The following is a 22,406-nucleotide window of genomic DNA, read 5'->3' as shown; positions in this document are numbered from 1 at the left end:
TCCTTTAAGGATGACCATATAACTTCCATTGTCTGACATTACTTGGCATATTTTGACATCAAACATTCTTAGCTGCCTCATTAATACGGAGGTTACAAAAGACGGTTCATATACATGAAATGGAACCTTCCTTAAAGGGTGGTCGTATATATTCTATTACTGGCATATTCTGACACTAGACATTCTTTGACTCCTCATTATTACGGAGGTTCTGAGGGCCAGTATAAAAATAGGGGTTCTCTCTGTTGACCAGGTACGCTTGGCAACATTTTACTACACATTTTTACATGCACATATAGAGGCTACTGTTCATATTCTTTACTTTTCACTCAGTTACTGTACTGACTTAAATGTTGGAGTGTCTGTGTCAGGAGGGACATCCTCCCTAGTTCTCGCTCTAACATTTCCCTTTACTCTCTTTGAGGTATGCGCAGGAAGGAGTGCCAACTATCATCTTTTCTCCATCTCAGAGTCTTCTCCCAATCAATGACAGAACCATCTGCCAATACGTCATCTCCACTGCTTTTAGACAGGATCAAATTTGGTGTCGTTTATGGGAAGTTCACCTGAATCTGAAACGTAAAGATGGATGAGATTGAATAATTCACTATAATCACCTTGTCTCAAGAGGATTTGGAGTTGTTAATAACTGCCCGAGTGCAGAAGTTAGTGCAACAACAGTAGCAATAGGTCGGGGGTCCTTTATCAAATGACCCGGCTGTATCGATGACAAACCCTCACACCGAACGAGAGACTCGAGTAGAAGGCCCAACTGTATTTTAACCGGTTCCTCCTCCTCCAATGGCTGGCTTCATGCATGCATCTCCATAACCAATTAGCCTTCCGCCTATGCCTCCATCACCGGTCTCGTATCATCGGGCACTATTTTGCATGCTATTCAAGGAGATGGGCCTAGCAAAAATGCCTCAAACATCATCTTCTAGAGATGTCACCATTCGGGATCTACGAAAAAGAAAGGCTCAGATCCTTAGTAGTTCTTCCAAATGGATAAGCATATCATTCTCCTAAGAAATACTAAAGGATAAATTGTCAAGCCACTTCTTACCCTTGACGATAGGGGAATACAACGGGACAACCGATTTAAAGGATCACCTACTTAAATTTGAAAATATAGCTTGTTGGCGCAGGTAGGCAGACAAAAGGGGGGTGAATTGTCTGTAAAAAATAAAACTAAATCTTTCTCGATCTTTCAACTCAGATTAGTAGCATAATTAAATTAAACATAAAAATGAACAACCAAAAGAAAGAAGTAAGAAGGTCAAAAATTAACTTGGTTACACCTAAGTGGTTGTTATTCCAAGGCTCTGAAAGTGTTCCACTAGAATTCACCTTCGTTGCAGGCGGAGAAACCTCTTATAGAATTTGACAGCTCAAAAGAAAGACTAGGAAATAATACAAGACTTGTTGTTCAAGTTGTTGAATATTTCCTAACTCCAGGGGTTATAACCCCTGGAAAAATATTATCCACAACTTAAAGGCGCCTTCAAAATGGTCCAAGGCACCTTCCATCGGATAGAATTTATCCGCCAAGGATAAAACTTTATCCTCGGGTAACGGCTAGTGAAGACACCTTCCATAGGCTGGAAGGCGCTTTCCATGAAGCATTGAAGGTGCCTTCCACAAGGGAGACCAGGTCTCCTTCGCGTGGGTGATGTTCCGATTATCCGGAGTTGAGCTCACCCAAATCCAATTCCGTCCTTCTCCTTGACTAGGCTTCCTCCCTGGTTTCTCGTCCCTCGAATACCGCACACGTCCTTCTCGTTCATCGATGTACTCTTCCGCAGCACCTCCTCCCTAGGATGCATCGAGCCTGTCGGTTATTTTTCTGTGCCATCCTTCTCGCTAGCTATGTCTTCCACTCGACTTCTTGTGTTTCTAAGTTCTTGCATACTTAAATACAAGGATCAAATACACAAGACCTAACTTAACTTGGTTGAGCACTTAAAACTACCAACGGGTACTTACAATCTCTCATTTTTTGATATGCATTAACCCAAGTTAAAGTTAGGGTTAAACAAAATGTAATAATATCATTATATAAAGTAAATTGCAAATATAAAAAAAAGTTGCAAAGGATAAGAATTCTAAAATTTCATAATATTATCTCTTACTCCCCTTAACTTACCTATTTCTCCCCCTTTGAACACATCATGAAAGAAATTAAGAAAAATAAAATAAATAGTTAGAAAAATTTTGCAATAATTTCCAAGGTACATTACAAGAATTACTAGTTGGTTAATATTTGTCAAAAATAATTGCCAAAAATATTCTAATTTTACTAATTAATTTTTTGTTTTGACAAAAATAATTTAAAAATGACTTTTTTATTTCAAAAACTTCTGAAACTTTTTTTGTCAAAGTTACACAGAATAATTTATATTAGTAGAAAAATTTTCATAGAAAAAAATTTATTGAATATAATTGATTTAACTTATCAGAACAATCGAATTTTTGAAGATAAATCTTAAAAAATATATTTTTCAACTCTAAAATTTTTGTTAATTTTCTTGGATATGGAAAATAGATTGTCAAATAATAAAAAAAAAAAAAATCAAAGTTCAAGAATTTCTATTTTCATAAAATTTAATATTAAAAATTATATTTTCACAAAATAATTCATAATTATTCAGATAATATTCAAAAAATTCAATTTTTTTTGTTAGGATAGAGAATATCATGTTTCATCACAAAAAAAATAAAATTTTTCAAAAATAAGTCTAAAAATTATTTTAAAATTTTAAAATACCATTTTTATTAATAAATTCATAGAAAATAACTTAACGGTTAAAATATTTCAAAAATATTTCTTTTGATAGAGAATATTATATATTAACACAAAAAAATAAAATTCTCAAAAACATAAGTTTGTGTAATAATTTTAAATTTCAAAATACGATTTTCGTTGATAATTTCATAGAAAATAACTGTAAGGGATCGGTCGGCCGGTTTGAAGGGGGGGTTCGATAGACGACACCCCCAAATCCTTTCTTCCTACACTTGTTAGCTTGCACAGCGGAAATACAAAACAAACAAGCTAAACTAAAGACAAGAATAAGAAAGAATGTAAATCGCTAACAAGCTCGTTTACGTGGTTCGGAGATAACTTGCTCCTACTCCACGACTGTCCGTAAGGTGGACGATCCCTCAATCCGTCGGTGGATTAATTCCTGGAAACTCCGGCTAGCACAATCCTCCTTGTCGGTGGAGAAACCTCGCCACAACTCGATCAAGAGCACTTGGATTGTTAGGGCACTAGTTGACTACTAATTAGAGGTTACCCACCACTAATTTCGTCAACTATAACCAAACTCCCAAGCTTTGGTTATATAGGCCGCGGGTTGAAAACCCCGCCTACCAGTCGACTGCCAAAACATGCAGTCGACTGCCCTATGTGGAAATTCGACCGTTACATCCCAACGGCTCGATACCAGTCGACTGCTAAAACATGCAGTCGACTGATCCACACTGACCGAACGAACAGAACCATTCTGTTCGTGCCCAGTCGACTGCTAAAACATGCAGTCAACTGTTACAGTACTGCTACAGTAACGCTATAATAAAACCCTAGAATTAGGATTTTACTCCGAGTACAATCTCTCGTGCACTCGTATCCTCACCCTTATGACTCACTTGATGCTTCTTTATAGCCTTGACCTCTTGCCTTCAAGCCTACTTCCTTTGGCTCTCGTCCCTCGGATGCATTCAAGCCCGTGGCTCGTCCCCAATGCTATCCTTCGCGTATGCCTCAAAGTTGCTTCCCTCGGCCCTTGTCCTCGCTGCCTTGTCCACGGTCCCTCGGATGCTCCATCCTTCACCGGACCCGAAGCCATCAACCTGAGTCACATGTGTATTCTGCAGTCCTGCACAACTCAAGTACACATATCAAATAACAAGGGTGAACCTAACTTAAACCCTTTACCCAAACACCAAAACACATGGTCGCGCGAACCATTGGGATTGCTCCAACAATAACTAGATGGATTTTTTTTTAAAAAAATTCCTTAATAGAAATGCGGCTATTCTATAAATATAAAAATTTGGAATAAGAAATTTAAATATAAAATTTTACTTGAATTTTTTTTTAATTAAAATAATTTCTATCCTAATAATTCAATAATTTGAGAATTTAATTTAAAAAATATTTTAGAACCCAATATAGGTTTCTACCTACTAGGTTTAATAAAAATTTTAGAGGTATATAATTTCTAGAGATTTTCCTAATTTATCCTTGGTCATTTCTGAATTAACAGTTAATTCTGCCATAATTTTTTAATTCTAATTTTTGAAACATATTTGAATTCAAACATGCATAGTCATTTTCTAGCTTTTCTATTTGTGCTTTCAATTTTTCATTTTCTACTCTTAGATTATCATACATTTTTAAAGGGCATGAATTGACTAAGGTCATTTTTATCTCAGCATTTTCTTTTTCTAGTTTTACTATATTCTTAAAAAGCATCTTGATAAATTGAAATGCTTTTTAGGAGGTAGGACACGTACCTTACTTACCTGACGTTCTAATGCTCCCTCTTCATCGTAGCTTTCTTTTAAGGATCCTCCCCCTTCATCGATACTTATCTCTGAGCTATTTTTATCTTCTCCTTGATAGTCCACCAATAGGGCTAGTTCGGCGTATTTTTCAACTTCTAACTCTGATGATGACTCGTCCCATGTTGCTTTTAAGTTTTTATGCCTTGATTTGGCTGACTCTTTCTTCTTCTCCTTTGTCTTGGTCTAGAGATACTCTTCTTTTTCTTTTTCTTGTTGGTCTTTGGGGGCTACAAGGCCATATTTAATTATCAAAAGAATTTTAAAATGTAACGACCCGACCCCTCGACCCCTCGGGCGGCCCAACTGGCGTCCCATTTGGCGGTCCCTTGGGTGACCCAACTGGCGGCCCAACCGGTGACCCCTTATATTGTCGACTGACGACCCTCAGTCGTGCCATTACTCACTAGGTCTTCCCACCCCTGGCTAGTGGATTTTTGCCTTCCCCAGTATTCGAACTCTAGACCTCCACTTGATGATCAAGTTAGAATCCTGGGGATTTAGTGGCTCTGATACCACTAAACTGTCATGCTCCGGAAGAGTCCCTGCCAGAAGAAATTTCGGCAGCATCTCCCCTGTACGGGTGACAATCTGAGACATATCTACAAACACAATATACCTCAGCCACAGGCGGTTGGAATATACACACAACTACGCAGTTTATATGCAGCCTACTCGGCTGATACAATAAAAACACAACCACGCAGTTATATATAAATCTAACAGCCCACTCGGCTGTACTAAAACCAAACACATCGGAAATACAATGGACACACATACAAACTAAAAACGAAGACTGCTAGCCGGCTAGGCTTACACCACATAACAAAACAACACTCCAGAAACAAAATCGGAGCACAAAGCTAAATACACTGATACATAAAACAAATAAAACATAAATGGAAACGGTAAGTCCTCTGATGTGACGTGGGAACCGGCAGGCAGGATACTCCAAGCGACTCCATAAGCAACCTGGTACCTGAAAAAGATAGTGTCCACAGGGGGTGAGTTCAACAACTCAGCAGATACCTAGTTGACATGTATAGTAAACTATAATAAATAGTAATAACTATGGAGTACAGTCTCCTGGACAAAAGCTGGAAGATGCACAATAGAAAAGGCTGAAGAGAACTGTACTCACCAGAGTCTCCTATCAGAATAGTCAGGTCGTCAGACTGAGAGTATCATAAATCCTGTATGCATGTCAAATATATACATCCATCCAAATGCAACATATAAGTGCAGCAAACACAATCAGTAAATGCATAAATGCGTATGATGCCAATGTCATGATTACCCCTGACGCCAGTCAACCATCTCACACACGATGGTGAGACCGAGTGGGTAGGGCTGTGACAACCGTGCACTCTGTCATCACTGCTCCTGATGAGTGACCGAGTGGACGGGATGTTGTCGGAGTACACCTATCCTCCTACCCCAAATCATAAGTGGGGGAGCACAATGCTCTCATCTCCCGGTACACGATGACGGGGAGGAATCTCTGCCGGCTGCCACGCTGCGTCGCACTACCCATAAGCGGACCAACGGAGCCTAACAAAGTCCAACCGTCTGCCGGCTATCACGCTGCTACACTAAACCAGCGGAGCTTAACAGAGCAGAACTGTCTGCCGGCTACCACGCTGAGTCATCGGACCAGCGGAGCCTAACAGCAGAACTGCCGCACACCTGTCTGATATACCACTAACCCATGAGCGGTGGTGTGTGCAGATCTATATAACTGGCTATGTGCTCAACAATAATGAAGTCGACTATCGCACAGTATGCAATCATGCAAGATGGTGCATGTCACTAAGCATGGAAATATCCTGAACGTATCCATAGATATAAAATGTGTACTCTAGCATCAATGGATCAATCTGAAGATCTAAGGTACATAGGTCAGATAAGATATCAAAAACCTAGATCCTGAACATAATAAACACATGGTTGTGTCACTACCCCTCTAAGCATGTATAATCAGGTAGGTACTAACATGAATTGCATAATAGGTAAACAAAATAAGCATGTAACAGGTATCGGGTAGTGACCAACCGAAGCAAAGACGAACATAATCATTACTAAATATTATAACCTACTAAACATATCAACATGACATTATCAAAGATAAGTCAAGGTACCCGCCTCCAATAGGAAAGTCCAATCTAGTCCAAATCCGACGTCGAGATACTCGCCTCGCGTCAAAGTCCTGTAATATATGGTATCCAGATTTAGCTAATTACATATAAATAAATTAGCTAAATCTAATCCTTGAAAAGCTAACATAAATCCAGATCCAATTATAAACCCTAATTAGATCATTTAACTCCTCGATAGATTCTAACTAATCCATTCGAATTAGGGCTTGCAATCAGAATAATCAATCATAGCCTCTTACCCGATTTAACCCTAATTCAACATATATATCAAAATTTCTACCCCTTACCTCAATTCGCAGCCGTGATTTGTGCTAGAACTCAGGGTTTGCTGTTGGAATACTTCATGGCAGAGCTTTCCTCTCCCTCACAACCCCTGATTGTTGATGCACAATACACAACACCCTGCTGAAATCCTTCCCTATGGTTCAATTCAAGGTGAAATCAAGATGGAGATCACAAATGCAACAACAATAACCTAATCTTACCTCAACAGAGACCTTGGTCAGTAGCAAGGAAGAAGAACAAGAACTGATCAGGGAATACAGCAAGAGATTGATCAGACACTTCCCCTCCTAGTCCATCACCGGAAGAAGATTACAACAAATAAAACCAATATATCACCTGAATCACAAGGCAGCGCACCTACCTCAAAGACCACTGCTAGGGCATAGAGGAAAGGGCTCGGCAGAACCTGGTGGCCGGTGACAGTGAGGTGCAGAGGTGCAGCGACGGCTGTAAACCCAAAACTAGGGCACGAGCACAGTAAGGGAAGAGAGAAGAGATGGCCGGCGATGGTCGAAGGGCGCACAGTGGATTGCGACCGGCTGTTGTCGCTAGGGAAGAGGGAAGGGGCTCTGCCTGGCGATTGGCGCTAGGGCACGGTGTTAGGGCACAAGATGTACCTCTGGCGTTGGGCGACGACCGACGTTGACTGTGGTGGTCGGTGGCGCTGAAAAGGGGGCAGACCGCGGCTAAGGCACTGCAAGAAGAAGAAGAAGCAACGAGGATCAGGCGAAGAGGAGTCGGGAGGAAGGTGAGGAGGCTCGGGAAGAAGATTCGGGTTTGGCGTTTTGTACGCTCGGGGAGAAGGAACGTCCTGCGGGCGCCGGTTAGGAGCGGATAGGGAACGAGCGTGAGAGGAGGCTCAGTGCGAGGAAATGACGTCGGGGAGAAAGAAAAAGCAAATAGAAAGGAAAAGAAAAATAAACTTTTCCTGATTTAAATGGGGTACCTAAACATGCCTTTCCAGGGCCCAAATTTATCCCTGTAAACTCGTCCATACGGTCTCCGAAAAATTTTCAAAAATTCTGAAAAATTCTCTTATTATTATTTACCTTTTTTCCAGTATTTTAAATTCTCCTCCACTAATAAAAATTTGATCCCCAAATTTTGTTATCTACCATCAATAAATACTAACAACAGGTAAAGAGTATAAATGCTGAACGGTAAATTAAATCACATACCTCAAGTGAAAAGATGGGGGTATCGAGCTCGGATAGTATCCTCGAGCTCCCAGGTAGCCTCCTCGTCCGTATGATGCTGCCATCCGACTTTAACCAGTCGGATAGTCTTATTCCACAACTGACGCTCATTCCGGTCCAGAATCCGTATCGAAACCTCCTCGTATGTGACGTCAGACTGAATAGGAACTGAGATATCTGTCAGCACATGTGTCGGGTCGGGTACGTATCTCCTCAGCATACATACGTGGAATACGTCGTGGACGCCTGCCAGGGACGGTGGTAGTGCTAGACGATAAGCTACTGCTCCAATCCTCTCCAGGATCTGAAAAGGGCCAATGTATCGCGGAACTAGCTTACCTCCGAGGCCAAATCTCTTCACCCATTTCTTGGGTGAAACTCGCAGAAATACATGGTCGCCTGTAGATGTTGGTTGCTACTCGGAAAACCTAATGGTTCCACTGTACAAAAATTTTGTACAAAGGTCTGAACCTTTTCCTAGCTACCATGTGTTCTTTTAAATTAAACTTGGATCGCCTGTGGAACTTAACACGTTTGATCCAAAGTTTAATTTATTTTTCTTTTAGATTTAGACTTGGATCTCCTGCAGAACTTAACACGTTCGATCCAAATCACCTAGGTTATTAATTCCATTAAATATTAATTTCCAAAATTGGCTTCCAAGACTGCATGACAAGGCACATGACCTTCTTGGACATGGGAACAACCACCACCGCCTAGACAAAGCCTTTTAAGGAAAACTAATATTTAATTTCCTTAAATAACTTTAGGTCAATCGAAAAGAATAATCAAGTCACAAGGAAAAGAAAAATAAAAGAACACAACATCAAAAACAAATTCGAAATACTAGAATCGCATGCCTCTTGTATTTGGTATTTTTTACATGAAGATAAAACTAGTATGATGCGGAAATTAAATACTAGTATAGCTTTTCGTTTGCAAGAAAAAAACCTCTAGGTCTTCTATCGTATTCTTCTTCTAACCTCGGACGTTGTGTGGACAACGATCTTCCGAGATGAGAAACCACCAAAGCACCTTCTTCTCCTTTCTTCAAGTTTCGGCCAAGCACTATGCTTCCAAAAGATGAAGATCTTTTTCCACCAACCAAGCTCCAAGGGATGTAAGCTTTCTCTCCTTCTTCTCCAAGCTAAAATCCGGCCACCACTTGATCTCCAAGGAGGAAGAGAGGTTCGGCCACAAGATGGAGAGAAGAGAAAGGAAGGAGGCCGGCCACACCAAGGAAGAAAAGAGGGAGAAAATAATAGAGGTTGTTCACCTTGAAGGCTCCCAAAACCCCCTCTTTTATAATCCTTAGCTTTGGCAAATAAGAAAATTTAATTACAATAAAATTTCCTTAACTTTACTTGACATGAATTAATTAAGAAAAATTAAACAAAATTTCCTAATCCCTCATGTCATGGCCGGCCACCTCATGGAGAGCAAACAAGGCAATTTTCAATCAACAATTAAAATTCCTTATTTGTCTTCGAAAATTTTAAAAAAATAAAATTTCCCTTTAAAATCTCTTCATGGTTGATAAAAAGAAATTTCTATAATTTTAATTTTTCAACATGTGAATAATTTACAAAGAGAAAAAATAAAATATCTTTCCAATCTACAAATAAGGAAAGAGATTTAAACTCTTTCTTTAATCTTTTGTAGAACTTTATAAAAGAGATATTTTAATTTTTAATCTCTCCAATAAATTATATCTTTCACGTAAGAAAATTTTAAAATTAAAATTCTTTTTTAATTTAATAGGGCCGGCCACCTAAGCTTGGGTTCAAGCTAGGGCCGGCCACCCATGAACCAATGGTTTGGCCGGCCCTAGCTTGATCCACAAGCTAGCTTGGTCGGCCCTTACACCATGGGTATGAAGGTGGATATAGGTGGGTATAGTACTCTATAAATAAGAGGCTACGATAGGGACCGAGAGGAGGAATTAGTTTTGGTCTCCCGATAAAATTAAGCATCCCGTGTTCGCCCCGAACACACAACTTAATTTTATCAATAATAATTCATTCCACTAGAGAACTATTATTGAACTACCGCACCAATCCCAAATTATATTTTTGGGCTCCTTCTTATTATGAGTGTGCTAGTCTCCCTGTGTTTAAGATGTCGAATGTCCACTAATTAAGTGAGTTACTGACAACTCATTTAATTAATATCTTAGTCCAAGAATAGTACCACTCAACCTTATCGTCATGTTGGACTAAGTCCACCTGCAGGGTTTAACATGACAATTCTTATGAGCTCTTCTTGGGGACATTATCAACCTAGATCACTAGGACACAGTTTCCTTCTATAATCAACAACACACACTATAAGTGATATCATTTCTCAACTTATCGGGCTTATTGATTCATCAAACTAAATCTCACCCATTGATAAATTAAAGAAATAAATATCAAATATATGTGTTTGTTATTATATTAGGATTAAGAGCACACAATTCCAAAATAACCGAGGTCTTTGTTTCTTTATAAAGTCAGTATAAAAGAAAACGACCTCTGATGATCCTACTCAATACACTCTAAGTGTACTAGTGTAATTATATAGTTAAGATAAACTAATACATAATTATACTACGACCTTCCAATGGTTTGTTCCTTTCTATTTTGGTCGTGAGCTACTGTTTATAATTTATAAGGTACTGATAACATTATCTTCTGTATGCGACACCACATACTATGTTATCTAAAATATAAATTAATTGAACAACTACAAACAAATGTAGATAATTTGATCAAATGTGATTTTTTATTCAAAAAAATGTTTACAAAAGCTTAGGCTTTCAGTATACACTCTAACAATCTCCCACTTATACTAATGACTAAGCTGCCATATCTGCTGCCATACATCTTATTCCCATTTCCTCCACATGCCGATCGAAAGCTTTTGCTGGAAGGGCCTTAGTGAAAGGATCTGCCAGGTTATCTGCTGATGCAATCTTGACGATGACAACTTCTCCTCACTTCACGATATCTCGTATCAGGTGGTACTTGCGCTTTATATGTTTACTTGCCTTATGGGCTCGTGGTTCCTTCGAGTTTGCAACTGCACCGCTATTATCACAATAAATTGTGATGATTTTGGGCAAATCAGGAATCACATCTAAGTCCATTAGAAAGTTCCTGAGCCATACTGCTTCTTTAGCTGCCTCAGAGGCTGCTACATACTCAGCTTCCATGGTTGAGTCCGAAACACATTTCTGCTTAACACTCCTCCATGCAATGACTCCACCTCCTAAAGTAAACACATAGCATGATCTAGACTTACTGTTGTCCCTATCCGATTGGAAATCTGAATTCGTGTAACCCACAGGGAGCAAATCGTCTGCTTTTTAAACTAGCATATAATCTCTAGTCCTTCTCAGGTACTTTAATATATATTTTACCACAGTCCAATGTCCTTGTCCAGGGTTACTCTGATATCTGCTAACCATGCCCACGACAAAACAGATATCAGGTCTCGTACATAGCATTGCATACATAAGGCTTCTTATAGCCGAAGCATAAGGAATTATTTTCATGTCCTCTATCTCCTTTGATGTCTTTGGAGACATCTCTTTAGTTAGAGCTACTCCATGCCTAAAAGGTAAGAAACCTTTCTTGGAATTCTGCATGCTAAAACGAGCAATGATTGTATCTATATATGAAGCTTGGGACAGACACAACATTCTTTTCTTGCGATCCCTTATAACTTTGATCCCAAGAATGTGTGCACAATCTCCTAAGTCCTTCATATCAAATTGTTTGGACAACCATACCCTTACGTCTGATAATACCTTGACATTGTTGTCAATTAATAAAATATCATCTACGTATAGTACAAGAAATACCACCACATTTACGTTACACTTCTTGTATACACAAGACTCATCCGGACACTAAATAAATCCATATGACTGGATTACTTCATTAAACTGGATGTTCCAAGACCTTGAAACTTGCTTTAGTCCACAAATTGACCGATTGAGCTTGCACACTAGATGCTCCACTACTGGAAAACTAGGTTTTTGAGACAAAAATTTTAAAACAGTGACAAAATTCATCTCAAATACTAAGTAATTAAGACAATAATAATAGATGTCTCAAAATTTTATATGGATACATTAAATTTAAGACAGTATTTAAGATTTTGTCTCAAATTCAACTAAATAAGACACCTAATAAAGACGATTAAAAATATAATTATGTAAGACATTCAGACATTAAAATAAGAGAGGATGGGTGCGATCATACCAGCACTAATGCACCGGATCCCATCAGAACTCCGAAGTTAAGCGTGCTTGGGCGAGAGCAGTACTAGGATGGGTGACCCCCTGGGAAGTCCTCGTGTTGCACCTATTTTTTTTTTCGTGTATTATTTTTTTAAATTTTTTGGTAAAGGAAAAAGTGCTCGTGTATGTGTATTATCGGTCGATCTGTTTTTTCGCGGGAGGTATCGGACTGTTTGTTCATTCGCCCCGGAAGGCGGTGGCGGCGACTGGTCGGAGGGGTCGCGGCCGGGTGCTTACTCGATTTCGATTGGTTTTATAATTTTTTGTTCTTGTTTTCGATTTTTGTGGTCGGGTGGATTTCGCCGGGGGAAAAGCGGCGGAGGGCTGGTTCGCGCGACGGTCGTTCGCTAATGCATTATAAATAGGGAGTGTGCGGAAGAGAGGATGGGTGCGATCATACCAGCACTAATGCACCGGATCCCATCAGAACTCCGAAGTTAAGCGTGCTTGGGCGAGAGCAGTACTAGGATGGGTGACCCCCTGGGAAGTCCTCGTGTTGCACCTATTTTTTTTTTTCGTGTATTATTTTTTTAAATTTTTTGGTAAAGGAAAAAGTGCTCGTGTATGTGTATTATCGGTCGATCTGTTTTTTCGCGGGAGGTATCGGACTGTTTGTTCATTCGCCCCGGAAGGCGGTGGCGGCGACTGCTCGGAGGGGTCGCGGCCGGGTGCTTACTCGATTTCGATTTCGATTGGTTTTATTATTTTTGTTCTTGTTTTCGATTTTTGTGGTCGGGTGTATTTCGCCGGGGGAAAAGCGGCGGAGGGCTGGTTCGCGCGACGGTCGTTCGCTAATGCATTATAAATAGGGAGTGTGCGGAAGAGAGGATGGGTGCGATCATACCAGCACTAATGCACCGGATCCCATCAGAACTCCGAAGTTAAGCGTGCTTGGGCGAGAGCAGTACTAGGATGGGTGACCCCCTGGGAAGTCCTCGTGTTGCACCTATTTTTTTTTCGTGTATTATTTTTTTAAATTTTTTGGTAAAGGAAAAAGTGCTCGTGTATGTGTATTATCGGTCGATCTGTTTTTTCGCGGGAGGTATCGGACTGTTTGTTCATTCGCCCCGGAAGGCGGTGGCGGCGACTGGTCGGAGGGGTCGCGGCCGGGTGCTTACTCGATTTCGATTTCGATTGGTTTTATAATTTTTGTTCTTGTTTTCGATTTTTGTGGTCGGGTTTATTTCGCCGGGGGAAAAGCGGCGGGGGGCTAGGTTCGCGGTATAAATAGGGAGTGCGCGGGAGAGAGGATGGATGCGATCGTACCAGCACTAATGCACCGGATCCCATCAGAACTCCGAAGTTAAGCGTGCTTGGGCGAGAGCAGTACTAGGATGGGTGACCCCCTGGGAAGTCCTCGTGTTGCACCTATTTTTTTTTCGTGTATTATTTTTTTAAATTTTTTGGTAAAGGAAAAAGTGCTTGTGTATGTGTATTATCGGTCGATCTGTTTTTTCGCGGGAGGTATCGGACTGTTTGTTCATTCGCCCCGGAAGGCGGTGGCGGCGACTGGTCGGAGGGGTCGCGGCCGGGTGCTTACTCGATTTCGATTTCGATTTCGATTGGTTTTATAATTTTTTGTTCTTGTTTTCGATTTTTGTGGTCGGGTGGATTTCGCCGGGGGAAAAGCGGCGGAGGGCTGGTTCGCGCGACGGTCGTTCGCTAATGCATTATAAATAGGGAGTGTGCGGAAGAGAGGATGGGTGCGATCATACCAGCACTAATGCACCGGATCCCATCAGAACTTTTTTTTCGCAGGAGGTATCGGACTGTTTGTTCATTCACCCCGGAAGGCGGTGGCGGCGACTGGTCGGAGGGGTCGCGGCCGGGTGCTTACTCGATTTCGATTTCGATTTCGATTGGTTTTATAATTTTTTGTTCTTGTTTTCGATTTTTGTGGTCGGGTGGATTTCGCCGGGGGAAAAGCGGCGGAGGGCTGGTTCGCGCGACGGTCGTTCGCTAATGTATAAATAGGGAGTGTGTGGAAGAGAGTATGTGTGCGATCATACCAACACTAATGCACCGGATCCCATCAGAACTTCGAAGTTAAGTGTGCATGGGCGAGAGTAGTACTAGGATGGGTGACCCCCTGGTAAGTCCTCGTGTTGCACATATTTTTTGATTTTTTTTTTAATTTTTTGGTAAAAGAAAAGTGCTCGTGTATGTATTATCGGTCGATCATTTTTTCGCGGGAGGTATCGGACGATTTGTTCGTTCGTTTTTCTTCTTTTCCCGGAAGGCGGTGGCGGTGACAGCTCGGAGGAGTCGCGGCGGGTTGCTTACTCGATTTCGATTTCGATTGGTTTTATAATTTTTTGTTCTTGTTTTCGATTTTTGTGGTCGGGTGGATTTCGCCGGGGGAAAAGCGGCGGAGGGCTGGTTCGCGCGACGGTCGTTCGCTAATGCATTATAAATAGGGAGTGTGCGGAAGAGAGGATGGGTGCGATCATACCAGCACTAATGGATCCCTTAACTGTTAAGCTGTCGAGAGAAAATTAGGATGGTGTCCGGAATCCATTTAGACCTTATTTTTTTTTTCGTTATTTTTTAAATTTTTGGTAAAGGAAAGTGCTCGTATGTGTATTCCATCGATTTTCCTGTAGTTATTTGTTCACTTTCGTCGCGTGGTGGCGGCGACTGGTCGGAGGGGTCGCGGCCGGGTGCTTACTCGATTTCGATTTCGATTGGTTTTATAATTTTTTGTTCTTGTTTTCGATTTTTGTGGTCGGGTGGATTTCGCCGGGGGAAAAGCGGCGGAGGGCTGGTTCGCGCGACGGTCGTTCGCTAATGCATTATAAATAGGGAGTGTGCGGAAGAGAGGATGGGTGCGATCATACCAGCACTAATGCACCGGATCCCATCAGAACTCCGAAGTTAAGCGTGCTTGGGCGAGAGCAGTACTAGGATGGGTGACCCCCTGGGAAGTCCTCGTGTTGCACCTATTTTTTGATTTTTTTAAAAAAAATTTTGGTAAAAGAAAAGTGCTCGTGTATGTGTATTATCGGTCGATCTGTTTTTTCGCGGGAGGTATCGGACTGTTTGTTCATTCGCCCCGGAAGGCGGTGGCGGCGACTGGTCGGAGGGGTCGCGGCCGGGTGCTTACTCGATTTCGATTTCGATTTCGATTGGTTTTATAATTTTTTGTTCTTGTTTTCGATTTTTGTGGTCGGGTGGATTTCGCCGGGGGAAAAGCGGCGGAGGGCTGGTTCGCGCGACGGTCGTTCGCTAATATATTATAAATAGGGAGTGTGCGGAAGAGAGGATGGGTGCGATCATACCAGCACTAATGCACCGGATCCCATCAGAACTCCGAAGTTAAGCGTGCTTGGGCGAGAGCAGTACTAGGATGGGTGACCCCCTGGGAAGTCCTCGTGTTGCACCTATTTTTTTTTTTCGTGTATTATTTTTTTAAATTTTTTGGTAAAGGAAAAAGTGCTCGTGTATGTGTATTATCGGTCGATCTGTTTTTTCGCGGGAGGTATCGGACTGTTTGTTCATTCGCCCCGGAAGGCGGTGGCGGCGACTGGTCGGAGGGGTCGCGGCCGGGTGCTTACTCGATTTCGATTTCGATTGGTTTTATAATTTTTTGTTCTTGTTTTCGATTTTTGTGGTCGGGTGGATTTCGCCGGGGGAAAAGCGGCGGAGGGCTGGTTCGCGCGACGGTCGTTCGCTAATGCATTATAAATAGGGAGTGTGCGGAAGAGAGGATGGGTGCGATCATACCAGCACTAATGCACCGGATCCCATCAGAACTCCGAAGTTAAGCGTGCTTGGGCGAGAGCAGTACTAGGATGGGTGACCCCCTGGGAAGTCCTCGTGTTGCACCTATTTTTTTTTTCGTGTATTATTTTTTTAAATTTTTTGGTAAAGGAAAAAGTTCTCGTGTATGTGTATTATCGGTCGATCTGTTTTTTCGCGGGAGGTATCGGACTGTTTGTTCATTCGCCCCGGAAGGCGGTGGCGGCGACTGGTCGGAGGGGTCGCGGCCGGGTGCTTACTCGATTTCGATTGGTTTTATAATTTTTTGTTCTTGTTTTCGATTTTAGTGGTCGGGTGGATTTCGCCGGGGGAAAAGCGGCGGAGGGCTGGTTCGCGCGACGGTCGTTCGCTAATGCATTATAAATAGGGAGTGTGCGGAAGAGAGGATGGGTGCGATCATACCAGCACTAATGCACCGGATCCCATCAGAACTCCGAAGTTAAGCGTGCTTGGGCGAGAGCAGTACTAGGATGGGTGACCCCCTGGGAAGTCCTCGTGTTGCACCTATTTTTTTTTTTCGTGTATTATTTTTTTAAATTTTTTGGTAAAGGAAAAAGTGCTCGTGTATGTGTATTATCGGTCGATCTGTTTTTTCGCGGGAGGTATCGGACTGTTTGTTCATTCGCCCCGGAAGGCGGTGGCGGCGACTGGTCGGAGGGGTCGCGGCCGGGTGCTTACTCGATTTCGATTTCGATTTCGATTGGTTTTATAATTTTTTGTTCTTGTTTTCGATTTTTGTGGTCGGGTGGATTTCGCCGGGGGAAAAGCGGCGGAGGGCTGGTTCGCGCGACGGTCGTTCGCTAATGCATTATAAATAGGGAGTGTGCGGAAGAGAGGATGGGTGCGATCATACCAGCACTAATGCACCGGATCCCATCAGAACTCCGAAGTTAAGCGTGCTTGGGCGAGAGCAGTACTAGGATGGGTGACCCCCTGGGAAGTCCTCGTGTTGCACCTATTTTTTTTTCGTGTATTATTTTTAAATTTTTTGGTAAAGGAAAAGTGCGTGTATGTGTATTATCGGTCGATCTGTTTTTTCGCGGGAGGTATCGGACTGTTTGTTCATTCGCCCCGGAAGGCGGTGGCGGCGACTGCTCGGAGGGGTCGCGGCCGGGTGCTTACTCGATTTCGATTTCGATTGGTTTTATTATTTTTGTTCTTGTTTTCGATTTTTGTGGTCGGGTGGATTTCGCCGGGGGAAAAGCGGCGGAGGGCTGGTTCGCGCGACGGTCGTTCGCTAATGCATTATAAATAGGGAGTGTGCGGAAGACAGGATGGGTGCGATCATACCAGCACTAATGCACCGGATCCCATCAGAACTCCGAAGTTAAGCGTGCTTGGGCGAGAGCAGTACTAGGATGGGTGACCCCCTGGGAAGTCCTCGTGTTGCACCTATTTTTTTTATTTTATTATTTAAATTTTTGGTAAAGGAAAAAGTGCTCGTGTATGTGTATTATCGGTCGATCTGTTTTTTCGCGGGAGGTATCGGACTGTTTGTTCATTCGCCCCGGAAGGCGGTGGCGGCGACTGGTCGGAGGGGTCGCGGCCGGGTGCTTACTCGATTTCGATTTCGATTGGTTTTATAATTTTTTGTTCTTGTTTTCGATTTTTGTGGTCGGGTGGATTTCGCCGGGGGAAAAGCGGCGGAGGGCTGGTTCGCGCGACGGTCGTTCGCTAATGCATTATAAATAGGGAGTGTGCGGAAGAGAGGATGGGTGCGATCATACCAGCACTAATGCACCGGATCCCATCAGAACTCCGAAGTTAAGCGTGCTTGGGCGAGAGCAGTACTAGGATGGGTGACCCCCTGGGAAGTCCTCGTGTTGCACCTATTTTTTTTTTTCGTGTATTATTTTTTTAAATTTTTTGGTAAAGGAAAAAGTGCTCGTGTATGTGTATTATCGGTCGATCTGTTTTTTCGCGGGAGGTATCGGACTGTTTGTTCATTCGCCCCGGAAGGCGGTGGCGGCGACTGGTCGGAGGGGTCGCGGCCGGGTGCTTACTCGATTTCGATTTCGATTGGTTTTATAATTTTTTGTTCTTGTTTTCGATTTTTGTGGTCGGGTGGATTTCGCCGGGGGAAAAGCGGCGGAGGGCTGGTTCGCGCGACGGTCGTTCGCTAATGCATTATAAATAGGGAGTGTGCGGAAGAGAGGATGGGTGCGATCATACCAGCACTAATGCACCGGATCCCATCAGAACTCCGAAGTCAAGCGTGCTTGGGCGAGAGCAGTACTAGGATGGGTGACCCCCTGGGAAGTCCTCGTGTTGCACCTATTTTTTTTTCGTGTATTATTTTTTTAAATTTTTTGGTAAAGGAAAAAGTGCTTGTGTATGTGTATTATCGGTCGATCTGTTTTTTCGCGGGAGGTATCAGACTGTTTGTTCATTCGCCCCGGAAGGCGGTGGCGGCGACTGCTCGGAGGGGTCGCGGCCGGGTGCTTACTCGATTTCGATTTCGATTGGTTTTATTATTTTTGTTCTTGTTTTCGATTTTTGTGGTCGGGTGGATTTCGCCGGGGGAAAAGCGGCGGAGGGCTGGTTCGCGCGACGGTCGTTCGCTAATATATTATAAATAGGGAGTGTGCGGAAGAGAGGATGGGTGCGATCATACCAGCACTAATGCACCGGATCCCATCAGAACTCCGAAGTTAAGCGTGCTTGGGCGAGAGCAGTATTAGGATGGGTGACCCCCTGGGAAGTCCTCGTGTTGCACCTATTTTTTTTCGTGTATTATTTTTTTAAATTTTTTGGTAAAGGAAAAAGTGCTCGTGTATGTGTATTATCGGTCGATCTGTTTTTTCGCGGGAGGTATCGGACTGTTTGTTCATTCGCCCCGGAAGGCGGTGGCGGCGACTGCTCGGAGGGGTCGCGGCCGGGTGCTTACTCGATTTCGATTTCGATTGGTTTTATAATTTTTTGTTCTTGTTTTCGATTTTTGTGGTCGGGTGGATTTCGCCGGGGGAAAAGCGGCGGAGGGCTGGTTCGCGCGACGGTCGTTCGCTAATGCATTATAAATAGGGAGTGTGCGGAAGACAGGATGGGTGCGATCATACCAGCACTAATGCACCGGATCCCATCAGAACTCCGAAGTTAAGCGTGCTTGGGCGAGAGCAGTACTAGGATGGGTGACCCCCTGGGAAGTCCTCGTGTTGCACCTATTTTTTTTTTCGTGTATTATTTTTTTAAATTTTTTGGTAAAGGAAAAAGTGCTCGTGTATGTGTATTATCGGTCGATCTGTTTTTTCGCGGGAGGTATCGGACTATTTGTTCATTCGCCCCGGAAGGCAGTGGCGCCGACTGGTCGGAGGGGTCGCGGCCGGGTGCTTACTCGATTTCGATTTCGATTGGTTTTATAATTTTTTGTTCTTGTTTTCGATTTTTGTGGTCGGGTGGATTTCGCCGGGAAAAGCAGGGTCGGTTCGACTGGTCGCTAATGCATTATAAATAGGAGTGTGCGGAAGATGATGGGTGCGATCATACCGACTAATGCACCTGGATCCCATCAACTCGGGTTAAGCGTGCTTTGGGCGAGAGCAAGATTAGGATGGGTGACCGAAGTCCTCGTGTTGCACCTATTTTTTTTCGTGTATTATTTTTTAAATTTTGGTAAAGGAAAGTTCTCGGTATGTGTATTATCTACGACTGCTTTTCATGGAGGTATCGGACTTTGTTCATTCGCCTTGAAGGCTGGGGCGGCGACCGGCCGAGGGGTCGCTACGGTGCTTCACCGATCTCGATTTCGATTGGTTTTATAATTTTTTGTTCTTGTTTTCGATTTTTGTGGTCGGGTGGATTTCGCCGGGGGAAAAGCGGCGGAGGGCTGGTTCGCGCGACGGTCGTTCGCTAATGCATTATAAATAGGGAGTGTGCGGAAGAGAGGATGGGTGCGATCATACCTGCACTAATGCACCGGATCCCATCAGAACTACGAAGTTAAGCGTGCTTGGGCGAGAGCAGTACTAGGATGGGTGACCCCCCGGGAAGTCCTCGTTTTGCACCTATTTTTTTTATTTTTTTAAATTTTTTGGTAAAGGAAAAAGTGCTCGTGTATGTGTATTATCGGTCGATCTGTTTTTTCGCGGGAGGTATCGGACTGTTTGTTCATTCGCCCCGGAAGGCGGTGGCGGCGACTGCTCGGAGGGGTCGCGGCCGGGTGCTTACTCGATTTCGATTTCGATTTCGATTGGTTTTATAATTTTTTGTTCTTGTTTTCGATTTTTGTGGTCGGGTGGATTTCGCCGGGGGAAAAGCGGCGGAGGGCTGGTTCGCGCGACGGTCGTTCGCTAATGCATTATAAATAGGGAGTGTGCGGAAGAGAGGATGGGTGCGATCATACCAGCACTAATGCACCGGATCCCATCAGAACTCCGAAGTTAAGCGTGCTTGGGCGAGAGCAGTACTAGGATGGGTGACCCCCTGGGAAGTCCTCGTGTTGCACCTATTTTTTTTTTCGTGTATTATTTTTTTAAATTTTTTGGTAAAGGAAAAAGTGCTTGTGTATGTGTATTATCTACGATCCGTTTTTTCGCTGGAGGTATCTGACTGTTTGTTCATTCGCCTGAACGGTGGCTGCGGCGATCGGCCTGAGGGTCGCGTCGTGCTTACCTCGATCGATTTGATCGATTGGTTTTATAATTTTTGTTCTTGTTTTCGATTTTGTGGTCGGTGGATTTCACGGGAAAAGCTATGAGGATCGGTCTACCGCTCGCTAATGCATTATAAATAGGAGTGTGCGAAGACAGATGGTGGATGATACCAAAGACTAATGCACCGGATCCCATCGAATCCGGGTTAAGCGTGTTTGGGCGAGAGCAAGATTAGGATGGGTGACGGAAGTCCTCGTGTTGCACCTATTTTTTTTTCGTATTATGTTTTTAAATTTTGGTAAAGGAAAAGTGCTCGTATGTGTATTATCTACGATCCGTTTTTTCGGAGGTATCTGACTGTTTGTTCATTCGCCCTGGGATATGGCGACCGGCCTGAGGGTCACGTCGGTGCTTACTCGATTTCGATTTCGATTGGTTTTATAATTTTTTGTTCTTGTTTTCGATTTTTGTGGTCGGGTGGATTTCGCCGGGGGAAAAGCGGCGGAGGGCTGGTTCGCGCGACGGTCGTTCGCTAATGCATTATAAATAGGGAGTGTGCGGAAGAGAGGATGGGTGCGATCATACCAGCACTAATGCACCGGATCCCATCAGAACTCCGAAGTTAAGCGTGCTTGGGCGAGAGCAGTACTAGGATGGGTGACCCCCTGGGAAGTCCTCGTGTTGCACCTATTTTTTTTTTTCGTGTATTATTTTTTTAAATTTTTTGGTAAAGGAAAAAGTGCTCGTGTATGTGTATTATCGGTCGATCTGTTTTTTCGCGGGAGGTATCGGACTGTTTGTTCATTCGCCCCGGAAGGCAGTGGCGCCGACTGGTCGGAGGGGTCGCGGCCGGGTGCTTACTCGATTTCGATTTCGATTGGTTTTATAATTTTTTGTTCTTGTTTTCGATTTTTGTGGTCGGGTGGATTTCGCCGGGGGAAAAGCGGCGGAGGGCTGGTTCGCGCGACGGTCGTTCGCTAATGCATTATAAATAGGGAGTGTGCGGAAGACAGGATGGGTGCGATCATACCAGCACTAATGCACCGGATCCCATCAGAACTCCGAAGTTAAGCGTGCTTGGGCGAGAGCAGTACTAGGATGGGTGACCCCCTGGGAAGTCCTCGTGTTGCACCTATTTTTTTTTTTTTCAAAATTTTTTGGTAAAGGAAAAAGTGCTCGTGTATGTGTATTATCGGTCGATCTGTTTTTTCGCGGGAGGTATCGGACTGTTTGTTCATTCGCCCCGGAAGGCGGTGGCTGCGACTGCTCGGAGGGGTCGCGGCCGGGTGCTTACTCGATTTCGATTTCGATTGGTTTTATAATTTTTGTTCTTGTTTTCGATTTTTGTGGTCGGGTGGATTTCGCCGGGGGAAAAGCGGCGGAGGGCTGGTTCGCGCGACGGTCGTTCGCTAATGCATTATAAATAGGGAGTGTGCGGAAGAGAGGATGGGTGCGATCATACCAGCACTAATGCACTGGATCCCATCAGAACTCCGAAGTTAACCGTGCTTGGGCGAGAGCAGTACTAGGATGGGTGACCCCCTGGGAAGTCCTCGTGTTGCACCTA

General features: G+C 43.4%; 20 non-coding genes across 20 annotated transcripts; all 20 read left to right on the top strand.

Moving 5' to 3' along the window:
• The first annotated feature begins 12,439 nt into the window (after positions 1 to 12,439).
• LOC122018109 lies at positions 12,440 to 12,558 on the top strand. The gene has a single exon (XR_006121579.1). It is a non-coding gene; the product is annotated as a 5S ribosomal RNA (ribosomal RNA).
• Positions 12,559 to 12,877: 319 nt separating this feature from the next.
• LOC122018099 lies at positions 12,878 to 12,996 on the top strand. The gene has a single exon (XR_006121570.1). It is a non-coding gene; the product is annotated as a 5S ribosomal RNA (ribosomal RNA).
• Positions 12,997 to 13,321: 325 nt separating this feature from the next.
• LOC122018098 lies at positions 13,322 to 13,440 on the top strand. Its single transcript, XR_006121569.1, has one exon. It is a non-coding gene; the product is annotated as a 5S ribosomal RNA (ribosomal RNA).
• A 303-nt stretch (positions 13,441 to 13,743) lies between these two features.
• Positions 13,744 to 13,862, top strand: LOC122018333. The gene has a single exon (XR_006121746.1). It is a non-coding gene; the product is annotated as a 5S ribosomal RNA (ribosomal RNA).
• Positions 13,863 to 14,486: 624 nt separating this feature from the next.
• LOC122018020 lies at positions 14,487 to 14,605 on the top strand. Its single transcript, XR_006121532.1, has one exon. It is a non-coding gene; the product is annotated as a 5S ribosomal RNA (ribosomal RNA).
• Positions 14,606 to 15,314: 709 nt separating this feature from the next.
• LOC122018087 lies at positions 15,315 to 15,433 on the top strand. The gene has a single exon (XR_006121568.1). It is a non-coding gene; the product is annotated as a 5S ribosomal RNA (ribosomal RNA).
• A 322-nt stretch (positions 15,434 to 15,755) lies between these two features.
• On the top strand, positions 15,756 to 15,874 carry LOC122018075. The gene has a single exon (XR_006121567.1). It is a non-coding gene; the product is annotated as a 5S ribosomal RNA (ribosomal RNA).
• Positions 15,875 to 16,200: 326 nt separating this feature from the next.
• On the top strand, positions 16,201 to 16,319 carry LOC122018063. Its single transcript, XR_006121566.1, has one exon. It is a non-coding gene; the product is annotated as a 5S ribosomal RNA (ribosomal RNA).
• A 319-nt stretch (positions 16,320 to 16,638) lies between these two features.
• On the top strand, positions 16,639 to 16,757 carry LOC122018052. Its single transcript, XR_006121562.1, has one exon. It is a non-coding gene; the product is annotated as a 5S ribosomal RNA (ribosomal RNA).
• Positions 16,758 to 17,089: 332 nt separating this feature from the next.
• Positions 17,090 to 17,208, top strand: LOC122018040. Its single transcript, XR_006121551.1, has one exon. It is a non-coding gene; the product is annotated as a 5S ribosomal RNA (ribosomal RNA).
• A 318-nt stretch (positions 17,209 to 17,526) lies between these two features.
• LOC122018029 lies at positions 17,527 to 17,645 on the top strand. Its single transcript, XR_006121540.1, has one exon. It is a non-coding gene; the product is annotated as a 5S ribosomal RNA (ribosomal RNA).
• Positions 17,646 to 17,963: 318 nt separating this feature from the next.
• LOC122018017 lies at positions 17,964 to 18,082 on the top strand. Its single transcript, XR_006121529.1, has one exon. It is a non-coding gene; the product is annotated as a 5S ribosomal RNA (ribosomal RNA).
• A 326-nt stretch (positions 18,083 to 18,408) lies between these two features.
• Positions 18,409 to 18,527, top strand: LOC122018227. The gene has a single exon (XR_006121656.1). It is a non-coding gene; the product is annotated as a 5S ribosomal RNA (ribosomal RNA).
• A 323-nt stretch (positions 18,528 to 18,850) lies between these two features.
• Positions 18,851 to 18,969, top strand: LOC122018263. The gene has a single exon (XR_006121690.1). It is a non-coding gene; the product is annotated as a 5S ribosomal RNA (ribosomal RNA).
• Positions 18,970 to 19,292: 323 nt separating this feature from the next.
• LOC122018366 lies at positions 19,293 to 19,411 on the top strand. Its single transcript, XR_006121775.1, has one exon. It is a non-coding gene; the product is annotated as a 5S ribosomal RNA (ribosomal RNA).
• Positions 19,412 to 20,135: 724 nt separating this feature from the next.
• Positions 20,136 to 20,254, top strand: LOC122018368. The gene has a single exon (XR_006121776.1). It is a non-coding gene; the product is annotated as a 5S ribosomal RNA (ribosomal RNA).
• Positions 20,255 to 20,575: 321 nt separating this feature from the next.
• LOC122018349 lies at positions 20,576 to 20,694 on the top strand. Its single transcript, XR_006121760.1, has one exon. It is a non-coding gene; the product is annotated as a 5S ribosomal RNA (ribosomal RNA).
• Positions 20,695 to 21,410: 716 nt separating this feature from the next.
• Positions 21,411 to 21,529, top strand: LOC122018233. Its single transcript, XR_006121662.1, has one exon. It is a non-coding gene; the product is annotated as a 5S ribosomal RNA (ribosomal RNA).
• A 326-nt stretch (positions 21,530 to 21,855) lies between these two features.
• On the top strand, positions 21,856 to 21,974 carry LOC122018116. Its single transcript, XR_006121585.1, has one exon. It is a non-coding gene; the product is annotated as a 5S ribosomal RNA (ribosomal RNA).
• A 313-nt stretch (positions 21,975 to 22,287) lies between these two features.
• LOC122018310 lies at positions 22,288 to 22,406 on the top strand. The gene has a single exon (XR_006121727.1). It is a non-coding gene; the product is annotated as a 5S ribosomal RNA (ribosomal RNA).

Source organism: Zingiber officinale, chromosome 8B, assembly GCF_018446385.1.
Source record: "Zingiber officinale cultivar Zhangliang chromosome 8B, Zo_v1.1, whole genome shotgun sequence".
In the NCBI taxonomy this organism is placed as follows: Eukaryota; Viridiplantae; Streptophyta; class Magnoliopsida; order Zingiberales; family Zingiberaceae; genus Zingiber; species Zingiber officinale.
Note: the sequence above shows the minus strand (reverse complement) of the source record. Positions and strands in the feature narration are given on the sequence as shown.